Source organism: Puma concolor, chromosome B2, assembly GCF_028749965.1.
Source record: "Puma concolor isolate L17-30 chromosome B2, mPumCon1.1.hap2, whole genome shotgun sequence".
In the NCBI taxonomy this organism is placed as follows: domain Eukaryota; kingdom Metazoa; phylum Chordata; class Mammalia; order Carnivora; family Felidae; genus Puma; species Puma concolor.
Window position 1 is genome coordinate 73,900,710 of NC_141671.1, and position 17,186 is coordinate 73,917,895.

The 17,186-nt window shown below is 36.3% G+C and overlaps 1 long non-coding RNA gene across 11 annotated transcripts in view; it reads left to right on the plus strand.

Moving 5' to 3' along the window:
* LOC147581049 (uncharacterized) overlaps nt 1–17,186 on the plus strand; it is a 530,577-nt gene that overhangs the window by 142,354 nt on the left and 371,037 nt on the right. For all 11 annotated transcript variants that reach the window (XR_015251357.1, XR_015251355.1, XR_015251346.1 and 8 more), the window contains exon 2: nt 6,950–7,031. This is a non-coding gene — a long non-coding RNA (uncharacterized LOC147581049). The remainder of the gene's footprint in view (nt 1–6,949; nt 7,032–17,186) is intronic.

The window sequence follows — 17,186 nt, forward strand, 5'->3', positions numbered from 1 at the left end:
GAGCTAAAACCAAGAGTCAGATGCTCAACCAACTGAGCCACCCAGGTGCCACTCATGATGACTATTTTTAAATTTATAGCTAGATTTTATAAATGTGCATTCATGCTTCAAGCAAATTGTAGTAGTCTTAATATAAATGGAGACAAAGGCTACCAAAAATTCAGAGTTTAAAGAATATTTAAAATTAATGTCCAGCCCCATACTGCTCTTTTTTGTACTAAAGTCATTTTTTAAAGTATAACTTTTTACTCTTGTATTTCTATGACAGATACAATTATATCTTCCTAAAAATTATCTAAATGATCTACTATTTTGGTGACCTTTTAAATACTGTGCTTTAACAATAATGCATACACAAGGGAAAAATTCAAAATGCAAAATGAAAAACAACAAATAATAAATCTTTCCTATCTCAGACCACCAGTGCCACAGTCTCCCTCCCCAGATGAATCTAATATGACAAGTTTTTATGTATCTCTAGAAAGATACATGTCTACATATCTGTGATAGTCAGAATAATGCCACCCCAAAGATATTCACATCTTAATCTCCAAAACCCAAATGGGTTACCTTAAATGGGAAAAGGGACTTAATGGATGTGATTAATTTAAGGATTATGAGGTGAGGATATTATTCTGGATCATACAGTTCTGTGTAATCACAAGGGTCCCTATTTTATTTTTTATTTTATTTTTTAAAAATTTTTTTTTCAACGTTTTTTATTTATTTTTGGGACAGAGAGAGACAGAGCATGAACGGGGGAGGGGCAGAGAGAGAGGGAGACACAGAATCGGAAACAGGCTCCAGGCTCCGAGCCATCAGCCCAGAGCCCGACGCGGGGCTCGAACTCACGGACCGCGAGATCGTGACCTGGCTGAAGTCGGACGCTTAACCGACTGCGCCACCCAGGCGCCCCAGGGGTCCCTATTTTATAAGAGGGAGATAGGAGAGTCAGAGCAGAGACATATTTGAAGATGTTATGCTGCTGGCTTTAAAGATGGGGAGATGGGCCATGAGCCAAGAAAGCAGCCTCTGGAAGCTGGAGAAAGTAAGGAAGGGAGGAAAGTATGGAACTCCCTCTTAAAACATACAGAAGGATGTAACCCACCCAACACCTTGATTTTAGACTACTGAAACCCATTTTGGTTTAGTGACCCTCAGAATAAATTCATGCTATTTTAAGCCTCTACATTTGGGGCAATTTGTTACAGCAACATTAGAAAACTAGCAAATCTATTTCTCTATTGATATATTTATATATCAGCATTTCTCCCTTTTTCACAAATCAGAGTATATTATACTTACTTATGATTTTATTATAGTCCTATCAGCTCAAATAGGTATACTTTTTCTTTTAAGAGTTGTGTACTATTTTGATAATATAAGGTTATAACATATTTTTTAATAAAAGTTTATTTTGAGAGAGAGCCAGAGAGTGAGCGCATGCATGCACAGGCATGAGTGGACAAGGGGCAGAGAGAGAGGGAAAGAAAGAATTCCAAGCAGGCTCCATGCTCTCAGCACAGATGTGGACAGAACCCTGAGCCCAAACTCACAAACTGTGAGAACATAACCTGTGAGCAGAAACCAAGAGCCAGATACTCAACTAGCTGAGCCACCCAGGTGTCCTGTAATATATTTTTTATAACCAGTTCTCTGTTCTGTTGATGGATATTTAGTTTGTCTCCGTTCTTTTTCTTAAACAAGTAGTGCTACATTTAATATCTACATAATATTTTAAAAATTGTTATATTACATTTTAGATTGAGAGAGTAGTGTAGCACATCACATATACTTATTGTCTCACTTCAACATTTATTAACCCATAGCCAATCTTGTTTCTTCTATAAACCACTCTAACCTTAACCACTGTTTCTGGAGTCCTTAGATGAAACTTTCAGACAGCATATCATTTCATCAGTACATATATTAGAATATAACTTTAAAGCATAAGGAATCTTGCTTATAAGATTTTGTATACTTTTGAGCATATACTTAGTATATATTTTAGATATAAAAATGAACTCTGGAAAGAATACTATTTTCAATTTCATAAATTATTTCAACATGGCATACGCTAAATAATGCCCTACTCACCTTACCCACTGTACCCCAATATACCAAACTTATTTTGATAGCTTTATCACATAATTAACCCTTGGTTTCCCAGAAAGTGAGTTAAAAGGTTTCAAAATAAGGGGCACGTGGGTGGCTTAATCCGTTAAGCGTCCGACTTTTCAGGTCATTATCTCACAGTTGGTGAGTTGGAGCCCCGTGTTGGGCTCTGTGTGGACAGCTCAGAGCCTGGAGCCTGCTTTGGATTCTGTGTCTCCATCCCTGTGTGACCTCTGACCTCCCCCACTTGCACTGGGTCTGTCTGTCTCTCTCAAAAATAGATAAACATTAACAAAATTAAAAAAAAATTCAAAATAAATTTTATGATATATTCACCTTGGTATTTAAATCCATATAAAGTTTAAAAAACATTAACTGTTTATTAAGTTAATTATTAATTTTAGGACAGTTTTGTGGATGGGAGGCAAGGTCACTGCATATCTTTTCAATTTTTTTCTTATAAATGGAACTTGGCTTCTCCAAAGATGGTTTCCAATACCAGCAGGCTCAAAATCATTTGAAAATTCAAAAGTTGAGGGGCGCCTGGGTGGCTCAGTCGGTTAGGCAGCCAACTTCTGCTCAAGTCATGATCTCGCGGTCCATGAGTTCGAGCCCCGCGTCAGGCTCTGTGCTGACGGCTCAGAGCCTGGAGCCTGTTTCAGATTGTGTGTCTCCCTCTTTCTGACCCTCCCCCATTCATGCTTTGTCTCTCTCTGTCTCACAAATAAATGTCAAAAAAAAAAGAAAATTCAAAGGTTGAACAGCTTCAGTTCATTTGAAACTTGTCAGAATATTTTCCCCAGATTAGAATTGTGATTTTTAAAAAGTCTCATTTGCCTGAATAACAAAGGTTCTTATAAGGTATCTTTCTATGGGAAGGATTTTTCTATCCATCCACTTAAATGAGAATTGAAAGGTAAAGTCTGTAAATGACATTAGAGCCTCAGTGTATAATCTCCTTTCTCCATATCCTTTTTCTCTGTTTCCAGAATTCATGAGTTTCAGGATTTGTCTTTATTTTGCATGATGGGTAACTACATGTGATTGCTCTCAGATCTGAAACATGCTAGTAAAGTTCACTGGGGGGTTCTCCAGAATCTTATAGCATTTGTAGAAGTAAGAAATAATTTCAAAGTAAATAATTTTATTAATAATCCTTTTAGCCAGAGAATTTCAGTATATTTCTGGCTTGGACTCAAGCAGAGGCATTAAAACCATTCAGTAATCTATAGGGACTGAGTTATTATTTTTGCTTTTGCATTGACTCCACCCACACATGAATTTTTGTGACACTTTCTGTAAAACACATCCATACAATTCACCTAGAGAAATGTCTCTGGAATATTTACAAACATATGTTCACATTTTACTTAACTCAAAATATGGATCACACTACATTTATTTAACATATAAATATATATACATAGATGTCTTCTTGGCATGTCATAAACATTGTTTTTAGTCATCTACATGAGCCCGGCCAAGAGTTTGAAGTTTTACTTGCTCTTTAAATCACACATATGCTCACTGGGTATTTTTCCTTATTTCCACATATGTGTGCATTTGGGAAGAGTTGTGTGGTTAAAAATTGCTTTCTTCCGTGAGTGTGTGTAGACAAAGGCCACAGTGACTCATATCAGAAACAACTCCTTTTTATTGCTCTCTTTGGTTGCCAGAGTCTGCAAGCTTTACAAATTAACCTGGCCCACAGTTGGGATCTTTTGTGATATGCATCCATGAAGGAGCTGATCAATTCCCAGAACCTTACACCATCCACCAAGCTATGTGGTTACATAGTTAAAAAAAATTAATTATACTTATTTGAATTGCTTCGTTGACTAAATTTCTCAGGACGGGTCTAAGATAAATTTTACCCATAGTGGTTCCTGTCATGTATTGCATAGCACTGGAGAGAAGTCCTACACTACATTGAGGCTTCTAGCCACTTAAAACCCAAGCTCCCCTTTTTTCTTGAGAAAGTGGTGAGTATTTTTGAAAACCAAATAGAAACAACTTCTGTTAATCCTAAAATAAAATCGTCAGAAATAGGAAAAAATGCTTTAGATGTTAAAAGGCAAACAAATTTGAATGTGTCTTGGCAATAATTAAAGGTGATTAAAGGAAGTGTTGTGTCACATTTACATTTATTGAAAATAAGTTTTTAAAAAAGCTAAAAGAAGAAAATAAGCTGTTTTCCCATGTAATACATGGTACCTCTATTAATTTGTATGAGTAATTAATCAGAATCCGTGTGTCCCTTAGAGATCTATAGCAGTAGGAATGTAAGGTAATTCACTTTGGGTCAAATTCTATGTATAAATCTATTTCTCAAAACGAATCATTTACTCATTGGTGTATTGATTCAACTAGTATGTATTGAGTGACTGCTGGAGACAGACAACTTACCTAGAAAATATACATATGTTATTTCTAACCCTCTGTCATTATCTCCATTTTAAAGATGAGGACTTTAAGCTCAGATAGATAAAGTGCTGAGTCAGGATCTCATAGCTAGGCGACAGTAGAACTGCGTGCAAGCGGAGGATTCCTGACTCTGTCCAGTGTGTTATTCACTATTGCAGTGAAACTTCTAATCCTGCAGAGTATAATGAGTGCTATGCTAGACTTACAGGTCAAGTGCTTTAGAAATGTGGGGAATTAATCATGTCTGAGGGAGTAGGAAAGGCCAGATAGATATTAGGCTGAAAATGTTTGACCCAGTCACTCATATATTTTGCTAAGGAGTTTGCATTTTGTTCATTAGGCTATGGGGAACCATTAACAGATTTTTAAAGAAGCATAAGGCATGATTCAAGAGTGTGTGAAGAGAATAACTTTAGCAGCAGTGAGAATTAAAAACTAGAGCAATGTTTATTATCCCAGCTTTTTTGATTGCTCATGAACCCACTACATGTTTATTGTTCATTAATTATATTATTAAAGTATTATAGTACTGAGATTATGTGTATTATAAAACTATATAAAGCAAAGAAAAATGAAGTAAGATTCCATTCTTGATTCTTTTAAATTTTATTATTAGCAGTAAAATAGTTTTGCTTCCTAATATAAAATTAAGATAGTGATAAAATGTTACTACTGTATATATAATTTATGTATGTTTTTATTGAGAACAATGTGATTGAATATATTTCTTAAAAACACCCCAATAACCCTGTAGTCTACACTCTGATATACAGCTGTCTGAAGTGCTGGCCTAAGTTCAGTTTGTTTTGATGTTTTAATTCCGCTGCTACCATAGTTGCTACAATATTTATTCAATTTTCATGATTTTATTCAACTTTCATAATATTTATTCACTTTTAAATCTTGCCCTCCAATTATTGCAAGTTTTGTATTGAAATTTGGCTGGGAAGTTTATATTTTCCCTGATATCAGGCAGAGGTTGCAGACTAATTGGAAGCTGTAGGATTTTCAATTAAAAACAAACTTTTAGTGTTTATTTATTTTTGAGAGAGAGACAGAGTGCGAGTAGGGGAGGGGCAGAGAGAGAGGGAGACACAGAATCCGAAGCAGGCTCCAGGCTCTGAATCGGGCTCGAACTCACAAACCGTGAGATCATGACCTGAGCTGAAGTCGGACGCCCAACCAACTGAGCCACCCAGGCACCCCTAACATTCATTTTTGAGAGACAGAGAGACAGAGTGTAAGTGGGGGAGGGGGAGAGGAGACAGAATCAGAAGCAGGATCCAGGCTCTGACCTGTCAGCACAGAGCCCAACCCAGGGCTCAAACTCAAGAGCTGTGAGATCATGACCTGAGCTGAAGTCAGACGCTTAACTGACTGAGCCACCCAGGTGCCTGGATTGTCAATTTTTAATAAATCAACTCTATACCCACTGAAACTGTAAAAATTCTTAGTAAGTGCAAAATGTATTTTTGAGTTTTTAAATGTATGGATAAGAATTTTTATAGTCACCAGTATTACTATTGAGGGAACGTTACATAATCACATTAGATGTGATTAGTTCATCATGTTTCTACCTCAGAATGTGGCTGCTTCAGTGCATCAGTACAGCAGTTTTCTTCTCGGTGCTTGGGTTTGAATTTGTAGTGTTATTTTCAATTTACTGTTTTATTTCACTTTATTTATTTTTGATGTGGAAATCTTTGTATCACTATTCAAGGATGACCAGTCTGATTAAAACGGAATATCATCAAAACCTGACTTTTACTGGCTTTTTGAGGCAGTATGTTGAAAGGATCATCACTGTCAACTCCCACATATGTAGAATGCCCTCTTCCCTCAGGATAATTGCCATATAAGAGGAAACAGCTGGAATCTTTCAGCATTGTCTGCTAACACTGACTTACCTATGAGGAATTTTAACTAGTCGATACAGAACTTATTTTTTTCCAGGCACTGTTTTAGGTTAACCAATCCTCACGGCTTTTCTCTAGGAGAAAAGTACTAGTATAATGAATAGAAAGAGTTAGGGATCTCTGGAAAAAAGAAAAAATGAGACACAGTTTTCTTGACATGAGAAGTCATTTTAGGTCTCTGATCACGGTGTGATCTCTACCAGACTGGCACTACTTGCCCAGGGCACATTCTCGAGTTATCTCTGCAAGATTTCAACCCCTTGGAGCACTCAAATACCTGACTAGTTGGCTTGTGGCCCTGGTGACTTTGATCAACTAAGATCTGGAGTCCATCACCTTAGGATGACTTTGGCCCCAATCACATGCTGAATTCCCCATCGCACAAGCCTCTTCATGAATGTGTATGCATCCTTAGCTTAAAGCTTCCCCAGTTATTTTTTCCAGGAGACACTACTTTGAGATTTATCCCCTGTGTTCTACTTTACTTGTTGCAGGTAAAATCCTTCCTTTTCTGTTTCTTTGGCTTGGTTGTTGTCTTTTGGCTCGACACCCACCAAGAGGCGAACCCAGTTTCAGGTAATATATATTAACTTCCTATTTTATATGAAGAAATGTGTTCTTTCTTATTTTATGTGAATTAAATTTTAAGGATAAACATAAGTATAAAAAGGAAATCTAATATTTCTTCCAATGCTCTAGGAGATCCACCTCTTAGCCCCAGGGGTGGGAGGGGAGGGGTGTGGGCCTCACTTTGAAGACTTCTAGATTAAAGATGTGAGAGAAGGTGGATCACAAGGTCGTGGCAATAGGCAAGTGCAAAGCAGTGCTTGTGAACAAAGATAAGGGAGGTGGAGTCATACAGAAATAGGAGTTATAGAATTTATCACTCTTTGACATCAACTTCAGCTAATACAGAAGAAACTATGAGCAGCTTTAGCGCAAAGGCAGATCTCCAACAGCTCCAGAATTGGTGAAGTGTAACCTTTCCAGTTCCTTCTAAGCCATGCGTGATTCTTTCATTCTTTCCCAGTTCAAGCGATTGGATTTTTCACTTTCCAGTTTGTTGCTCAGTTGGTAACTGAATCAATACCTCTCTTGGCCACACCCAGTGGTAGCAGAGGATGGCTGAGAATGGCCACCACTTTGATTTTGGTGAAATGATTTATGTGATCTTTTGAGGCACAGCAGGATAACGAGGAATGTCAGCTGTTCTGTTTCATATATGGATCTAATGACATGGTCAATGGTACTTGGACACATTCTGAACCTGCAGATCAGCTTGTGCCCACAAAATATCAGACAAATAATTTTCAAGTGAAAAACTGAGACACCTATCTAGATATTTATTTGAGTGATACTAAACAGCTGGATTACTTGCTTTAGCTTAATAACTAACTTTCTAACTTTCTTGGTTAAATCAAGAGGACGGGAATCCATTTACTTTATTGGTGTTGTATTCGATAAGGTTCTCTAGGAAATCAGAACCAGTGTACATATATATATATATATATATATATATATATATGTAAGAGTATATACATATATATGTACATACATGTGTATGTATATACATATGTATGTACATATATATGTATATACTCTTACATATATATATGTAAGAGTAAATATATATATATACTCTTACATATATATATATGTAAGAGCAAATATATATGAATAGTCTTACATATATCTGTATATAGATAGGTATAGACTTATTATTAGGAATTGGCTCACATAATTATGGAGGCTGAGAAGTCCCACAAACTGTGGTCTACAAGCTTGCAGACCCAGGAAAGTTGGTATTCTAGTGGTGTGATTTAGTCTCAGTCTGAAGGTCTGAAAACCAGGGAAGCCAGTGGTGTACATCCCAATCCAAGGTCCCAGCTCAATCAGTGAGGCAGAAAAAAAAAAACAAAATTCCTCTTTTCTCCACCCTCTATTCTATTCAGACACTCAATGGATTGGATGAGACCCCCTCACATTGAGGGAGGGCAATCTACTTTAATGAGTCCACTAATTCAAATGCCAACCTCATCTGGAAACACCCTCACGTCCAGAGATAATGTTGAATCTGGGCATTTCACAGTCAGTCAAGTTTACACTTAAAATTAACTATTGCAGGTGTCCTCACAATTTCTGTCTCTGGATTAGTATTTCTGCCTGATTCTAAATGGAAAATATTTTCAATGCAAAATATCTGAAAAACAAAGAATGAAATAAACTATTGATAATTTCGTCATCCAGAGACTACCACAATTAACATTTTGTTATAGGTCTTTTCAGCTGTGTATCTATTTAAGGGATTTGTTTTTGACATGCTATTTTGTAACCTGGTTTTTACTCCTCAGTTAGCTTTTTGCCATTTTCCCATGTCAAAAATATGCTTCTACATCAGATTTTTTCCTCTATAGTATTGCCGTATTGTGATTTATAATAAGAAATATATATATTTGGTCTTTGTCCTTGTTTCTGGAACAGAGCTTGTAAAACTCTTGGACTTTCCTAAGTGATGAAAGTCATAAAGTTGTCTTCAGTTATGTTAATGAGATGACTTTGGGAGCACATCTGAGGGTGGGGCTAATTGACAGTGAAGCCAACCATCTGACTAGAGTATTTATTGTAACTTTCAGAACCAACCCCCCTGACCTCTGGGGAGGAGAGAAGTGCTGGAGGTTGAATCATTTTCCAATGGCTAATGATTTAATCAGTTATGCCTATGTAATGAAACCTCTGAAAACCCAAAAGGACAGGGTTCAGAGAGCTTTCAGGTTGGTGAATATGTGGTGATTTGGGGAGATTGGTGCACCTGGCGAGGGCATGGAAGCTCCTTGCTCTTTCCCCATACCTTGTCCCATACATTTCTTCCTGTTAGAAGATTGATAGCTGTTAGATAGATAGCTGTTCCTGAGTTACATCCTTTTCTACTAAACCAGTAATCTAGTAAGTAAAATATTCCTCTGACTTCTGTGAACTGCTCTAGCAAATTAATTGAATCTAAGGAGGGGTCTTTTGGAATCTCTGATCTACAGCTGGTCAGCCAGAAGCACAGGTGATTACCTGGATTTGTGATTGATGTCTGAAGTGGGAGTAGAGGGCAGTCCCTTAACCTGTGGAATCTGAAGCTATCTTCAGGTAAATAGTGTCAGAATTGAGTTGAATTGTAGGACACCCAGCTGGTGTCCCAGAGGATTATGAGAGTGAAATTTGGTGTTCAGAACCCCTTTTAAGTATATATGAGCCTGGATATGTTTGCCTCTTTTCAGTTCGTATTTTGTTTTATAAATGAGTTTTCAAGGGTTTTAATAAATATGTGTTATGTATACAATTGTCTTTGCCAAACTGAAACATGTACATGTACATCATCCTTGTTTAAATGTGTAGGATTTTGATTATTGATGGGGCAAGATTTTTTTACTTCCCTAATGGTCATTTGTGTTTCTTTTTCTTTTAAAATTACATTTGGCCATTTTTCTTTAAAGGTATTTCTGTTTTTCTAAGCACTTTGTATTTATCAAGAATATCAGCCTCCCCACTTCCAGCTATCTATTTTATGAATCTTTTGTCCTTAGCTTGTCAGCTTCCTTTTAATGTTTTTATTGTGTTCTTTAAACATAAAACTTTAAATTTTTATAAAGTGAATCAGCTGATCTTTTTATTTTTATTTTGTTTTTTAAAGTCTTTTCTCTTTCCTAACCATATACCTATTTACCTGTATTTTCTTTATTTTTTGAAACATAGTTTTAATTTTTAAAATCAGCTTTTTAAACCATTACAGTTTTTTGGCAAGTAATATAGAGACTATATTTTTTTCTATATTATAAGCCCTTACTCTAGCACCATTTATTAAAGAGTCTTCCTGATTCCTTAGGATATGTGCTTTTATATATAATTCTATTTTCAACATCTCTTTTATTTCATTGTGCATTTATTAACCATCGTAATTATTTTATTTTTATTTCATGCTATACTTTAAAATCTGAAAGTGCTAACAAACACTCTCCTGCTCATTTACACCCCAACATTTCTTTATTTTGTTTATTTATTTTTCTAATAAACTTTAGAATCAACTCAATACATACCAAAAAATTCCATTTTGACATTTATTGGAATTATATTGGATAACCGTAGAAAATCAATATGTAGAGAATCAACATTTTTTACAATATTGAGTGTTACAAATAGTGAACATAATTTGGTTCAACACTTATTCAAATATTTTGCACATCTTTCAGTAAAATTTTAGACTTTTACTTTTTTAAGCATTCCTTAAAATTAATATTTTTTTGTTCCCAGCATTTTATATTAATATTTTATATTTTCTTTATATTTAAATTAGTGTTTTATTATTTTATTTTCTAAATATCAATTGCTTACATATGAAAAAATTGTTTATTTTTGCTTATTTTCTGGTAGTCATCCACTTAATGACTTTTTTTAGCAAGTCTAGTAATTTTTATGTTGATTGTTTGGAATTTTTTTTTGATAAATAATTCTGTCATATTAATAATATGATGCTTTTATTTCCTAATTTACAATAGTTAATACTCATTGTATTTCAATGCAGAAATAGTAATGGTTAAATATTCTTGAATTATTTTTTCTCTAGTGACTGTATTATATGCCAAATCCACAATAGAAAATGAGATTAAGCCTTAATTCATAGAAAGGACTGTGTGTTTTAAAAGTGTGTATCCCAAACTAATTTCAGTTATAAATCTAATATCACCTTAAGTGTTATAGATGTACATAAAGCAAGGACTCAAATCCAATGTAATTGTTTTTTAATACTAGGGATAGTCTGGGCCTGCTTATTTTGAATGTACATACTTGAGCACCACTCGCAAATCCTTTTTACTAGTTTGATTTACTTTGGTTATAAAGGTTCTATGTTTCAGAAGATTTTGCTTTCTTATGACTCCTTTTTATGTGAAGGTCCACTAGGAGACCTGTAATGGGACTACTTTTTTTTCCCTTCAGATCATCAACGTAGTGACATAGCTTTAACCCCACACTAGCTATGTATATCAGCCTGTACTGTTAACCTCCTGGTACATACAGTTTTGAAAGTGCCTGTTTTGTAGTCTGAAGATAGAAGGATAAATAGATCTTGTTTTCTGGAATATGTGTGAGCCCCCCAGATGTGGCATTAAATATATTTCTCTAATATTATTCAAATTTCTCATCATTTCTTTGTAAAGTTAGAAATAATTTTCAACTGAAAATACTCATACTTTAGAATGCCATGGAGTTTAAACACACAACTAATGTGATTAAGTGCAAACTTATTGGAGCAAATTGGAAATTGGCTAATGGAGCCCTGGGAGGGAGCATTGTTTATTCTGGCCATGATGTCTGCTTGTATATAACCCACAGGATTGGTAAACCTAGTCTAGCCTGTCTATGAGAAGTTTGCCTTTGTTTCTCTGAGTGATCTGGCTTAAGAACTTAAGCAGGGGAGATTCATTCTGGTGATGACCAGGCAAAATCATGGGGAGCTGATGAAGAGGCCTTCTGGAGAGATGTCAGTCTATATCCCACCTTGATAATAGCATGAAGATGGTATTAGGAGAAATTGGGGTGGAGGAGACCTATATTATTTCCCCAAATGACATGGGCTTCTTTGTTCTTTCTTCTGAGATGTCCATGATGCCACCGCTTTATTCATTATCTTGAGCAATCTGCACTTGCCTCCAAAATGACAATTGACATATTGCAGTGTAGTTATTTGTTAATGTGCTCTTTCCTCATGACACCAGCTATTGTCAAAGATGATGTTGGAGTTACAGTAGGGCTGCATTTAGCAATAAAGAGGTAAAGCAATATAATTTACTCTATGATTTCTCAAATATACCCAATGATCAAAATCATCTGGAATGATTATTAAGTATACAGATTATCAGGTCTCTATCCTTGAAATTTTAGTGAGAAAGCCAGTGTTGGTTGCCCAGAAATTTGTATTTTAAATAGGCATGCTTCTGGTGCCTGCTAATGTTTGAGAACCAATGATATAGGCTATAATAAAGAGAAAATGAATGTTTCTTTTCTTCTTTCAGTATCTATTCTTTCCTTCTTTTTTTGTATCAATAGAACCCACAGTGATAAAGATTGTATGTGTGACTAGATATGGCCAATGTGACATGTGTGGAATTGACATGTACAACTTCCGGTGGTGTCATAAGGAGACAAGCGGTGCTCCTCTTCCAGCCCTGCCTTCCTCTTGCTGCATGGGATAAGGACAAGGGGACATCCCATCACAGACTGCACAGATGAACACCACACTCTAGGCTTGGGGGCATGGCAAGATAGAGGGAGCCCAGGTCCCTGGATCTCGTGGAGCAAAGCCCTTTCGTATGAGATAGAACTACATTTCTGACTAGCTATTTCAGATCTCTGTTATATTAATCACACTTATATCTTAAATAATATAACATATGGTAAAATACTAAAAAAAAAAGTAGCATGATAAAAATATAAATTAATATAGGAAGAAAACATAAAATTACTTAATTTTAATTAAAAGTAAAAGTAGAAGCCAGAACCTTAAGTCATAAAGTTATTTACATAAACTGGTTATCTCTGAGACATCCGTTTGGTTTTCAGGTTTCTAGGAGGCAGGAGTTAAAAGGTATATATGATTAGGTATGCTTTCTCCAATATCGTGAAGTAAAGCTCTGCTTATCCCTTAACTCTGAAATAGTTTTTCAAGTGTTGCTATATATGGGGAGCACTGAGATACGTGCTGGAAAGAGAGCTTAGTGACTACTCACAGCAACTGTGTTAAAGGTTTCACAGTGTAGTTTCTTGGTGTTCTCCTTAATAACAATCATCAAAGTCATTAATATCTTGGAATCAATATAGTATAGTATAATAACAAAGATTTCTGATGCTCAGGATTGATTTAAATATAAAATGTAGCATTATTACAACACTAGTCTTTACATGTTTTTTTAAGCAGCAGAATCCTTCCATTCTTTTCCAGTGAAATCTCTGGTAGAATCCCATTATATAAAACCAAACTCCCTTGGGGCACCTGGATGGCTCAGTTGGTTAAGCATCATATGTCGATGATCTCATGGTCCGTGAATTCGAGCCCCACGTCTGGCTCTGAGCTGTCAGCACAGAGCCTGGAGCCTGCTTCAGATTCTGTCTCCCTCTCACTCTGTGCCCCTCCCCCACTCTCACTCTGTGTGTCTTTCTCTATCAAAAATAAACATTAAAAAAACATTTTAAACCAAACTCCCTTAATATATGTGGGAGTAAGAGACTCTGAAATCTGCCACTTCAGTCTGCCCTTGTTCTTGAAACCCAAATGTAGAATTCTAAAACACAAGGTAGAAATCCTTGATTTACAGGAATGGGTGCCTGTGTATGCTTCCGACCATATGCTGTAAGTATCACTTTCCTTCAGATGGACTTTGATAAGATCTGGACAGCTGACCATCTGAGATTATATTCCTTGGCAAAACCCCTGCATTTATATAGATTATGAAGACTGGCAACAGAAAATTCCAAAAAAAAAATGAAATATTTAGAGAGCCTCTGGTGTATTTTTCTGATTTTTATAGGGATATGGACTCTGGTTTCTTGGTGATTTAATTTAAAGTGATAATTTGTTGGCCAGAATAGATTGGTTTAATCCTACCCTCTGAATTAACTTAAGAACTTGAATTTACTCATTAAAATTTTTAAACATCTGCCAGGCTGGAAAAAACAGAGGCATATATGAAAAGAAGTGCTGGAACAGTGAAAAGGAAAATGGAAAATTAATTCGGAGGATTTGGAATTGTTCTAAAGTAAAACTCATTTTTTAGATGGAAACACTTAATGAAGCTAACAAGATTTTTAAGGAGTGATTTCTTGATTGATCCCAGATTTTGGAGATCTTCATTCCAAATCTCTGTCTGAGGTAGTTTTTAAAACCATGGAAATAGAGTTGGTAGCTTAGTAACTAATACTGCTTTGGAGATTAACATTTTCAACCAGGGCACCTTTGTATTCAAAGGAATATAGAATCTACCAAAAAATGCAGCTTGAAATTCAAAGCAGACATTTGGCTTGCTATCTTGGGTTAATTAAGGATAACGGGGAATGAAGACATCATTAGAATTTTGTCACTTAAGAGTTTGTTTTGCTACAGTGAAGATAATATTGTTTCACAGGACCATGATAAAGGCTACATGTGCAGAATTTATTTTGAAGATTCCTGAATAATTATTTTGCATACAATCTTCACAGAGTCTAATCAGTCAAATTTTGAGTCATAGAGAAGCAGAACTTGAAAACTGATGGCCCACACTTTATTCTAGTATATAGATTTGTGTGTGTGTGTGTGTGTGTGTGTGTGCATGTGTGTATATGTTTGTGTGTGTGTGTATGCATAGAGTAGGCACAAGTTTTTAAAAAATTGACTTTGGATCCCTTTTTGCGATAGCTTATACCATCTCTTTGGCTCATCACTGGGCGCCACTGTTTCTACTCTAACACTTAGGCCCTGCGTTACAGTAGTATTAATTTTCTTGGCTCTGAGGCAATTTTTATTTGCAAAGTTATAACCCCTCAGGCTGATTACTGCCTCTGGCATTCGAAGGGAAGTTGAGTTGGCCTACACTTAGTCTTTTGACTCTTCCTAGATGTGAGTAGTCCCTTTATGTAGTGGGTTTGAGGCAGTTGTATGCCATAGCAATTCCTGAAGGCCCCTTATGCACATTTCTTCCCAAACTGTGATTAGTGACCCCTGGGTTGATGGTTTGAAATCAATCCTGGTGATATTTACACCATGAAAATCTGCAACTGTTACAAATGGTTGGGGATGAGGAGGTGAGCTAACTGATAAACATTTACCAGGTTTGGTAAACATTTGATAAACATTTACCACTGGTTTGAGGGTATACCTGGGTGCCACCAAGTCTGCTTTTCAAAAGTGGTAAGTGACCCTCTGCTTTCAGAGTAAGCATTTAGTTTGCGCATTTGACTTACCAGCTATAGAAGAATGGTTTTCTTCTGACGATAAATACGAATAGGACTGCACAGAATGCAAGAAATGTAAGGAAAGAAAGAGGATGAAGATGCTAACTGTGGAAATTAAGATTATAGGTTTTGGAGTAAGAGAGAGACTTCAAGGGCTCTGCCATTTTCTAAATGTATATCCATGGATGACTTATTTAAACCCACTAAGCCTTAGTTTCCTTATAAGTAATGTGAGGATTAAAACAGAATGTTTCCACCTGATTGCCTTGAACACAGTGGCTGGCACATAGGAAACCCTTGAATAAATCTTTGTAACTGTATAACCTACCAAATATTTTGCCTGCATTATCTTATTAAATTCTGAGAGAGCACCATGATATAGTAGAATAATTGTCATATTTCAGATGAGGAAACAAAGGCTCAGAGAGGTTAAATAGCATGTCCATAATTGTACAAATGTTGTGTGTGCTTTGTTTATTATTATTACTTATTATTATTTTATTATTATTATTACCACTCCTGCCTCTGTTTGCCTAGATTCTACAACATGATACCTCTTCAGAAAGCTTAAAATTTTCTCTCTTCTCAGTTAAGGGGTAATTATCAGAGACAACAATGTAGGTCTAAGATTGGCTAATAGAGACAAGAAATTACCACTTGTATCAATCAGTTGCTCCTGCAAAACAAACTGCCCCAAAACTCAGTGTCATGTAACAGTCAAGCGTTTCTTATCATGCCCACAGGTCAGGCAGAGTGATCCCAACTAATACTGAGGTCTGTGGGTTAGCAGGGGTGGTTCTGCCTCAACTGCACATTTGAAAGTAAGCTTCAAATCTATCTGTACTCATCTAAGAGGCTCTAGCAAAGATGAATTTTGCTGCTGTTGACAGTGACCTCTGTCTGCTTCCTAAACCACCTGCATCTTACTTCTTATCTCAGGCTTTGCTTTCAAGCCCAAACTGAGCCCTATAACTCAGTCTATTATCTCCTCTTTGCAGTGATTGAATACAAGTGCTTTTCATAGTTTCTGAACCTAAACCATAAAGACAAATGTGTTTCTTTCAAAATAAATATCCATTAGTATCATTTGCAAAGTGGTTCTGAAACTTCAGCACCCATGAGACTCCACTGAAGGACTTGTTAAAACACAGATTGTGGGGCTACATTCCCAGACTTGTGATTCAGCAGGTCTGGTGTAGGGCCCAAGAGCACACATTTCTAACCACTTTCCAGGTGATGCTTATTCTGCTGGTCCCACTCTGGGAACCACTGCATTGGTGGGCTTTAGCTAAGGTTCAGGCAGTACCTTGAATGAGAATGAATAGTGTCTTAGTCTTTCGGGGCTGTTATAACAAAATACCACAGGCTAGGTGGCTCATAAATAGCATATTACTTACAGTTCTGGAAGCTGGAAGTCCAAGGTCACGGTGTCAGCTTGGTTGGATGAGGGCCCTCTTCTAGTTTGCAGACTTCTTCTTGTATCCTCATATGATAGAAGGAGCTGGAGAACTCTGGGGGACCTATTTTATAAGAGTAGTAATACCATTCACAAGGGCTCTATCCACATGACCTAATCATTTCCCAAAGGCCCAGCATTGGGTGTTAGGATTTCAGCATGTGATTTTGGGGAAGACACACTATGCAGAACATCGCAAATTGGAATGAGATAGAATACAAACGACATAGATTGGGACATAGGTCCAGAGGCAACTCTTAGGAGAGAGTAATGTAAAGAGAAAAGGAAAAGGAGTATTGAACACT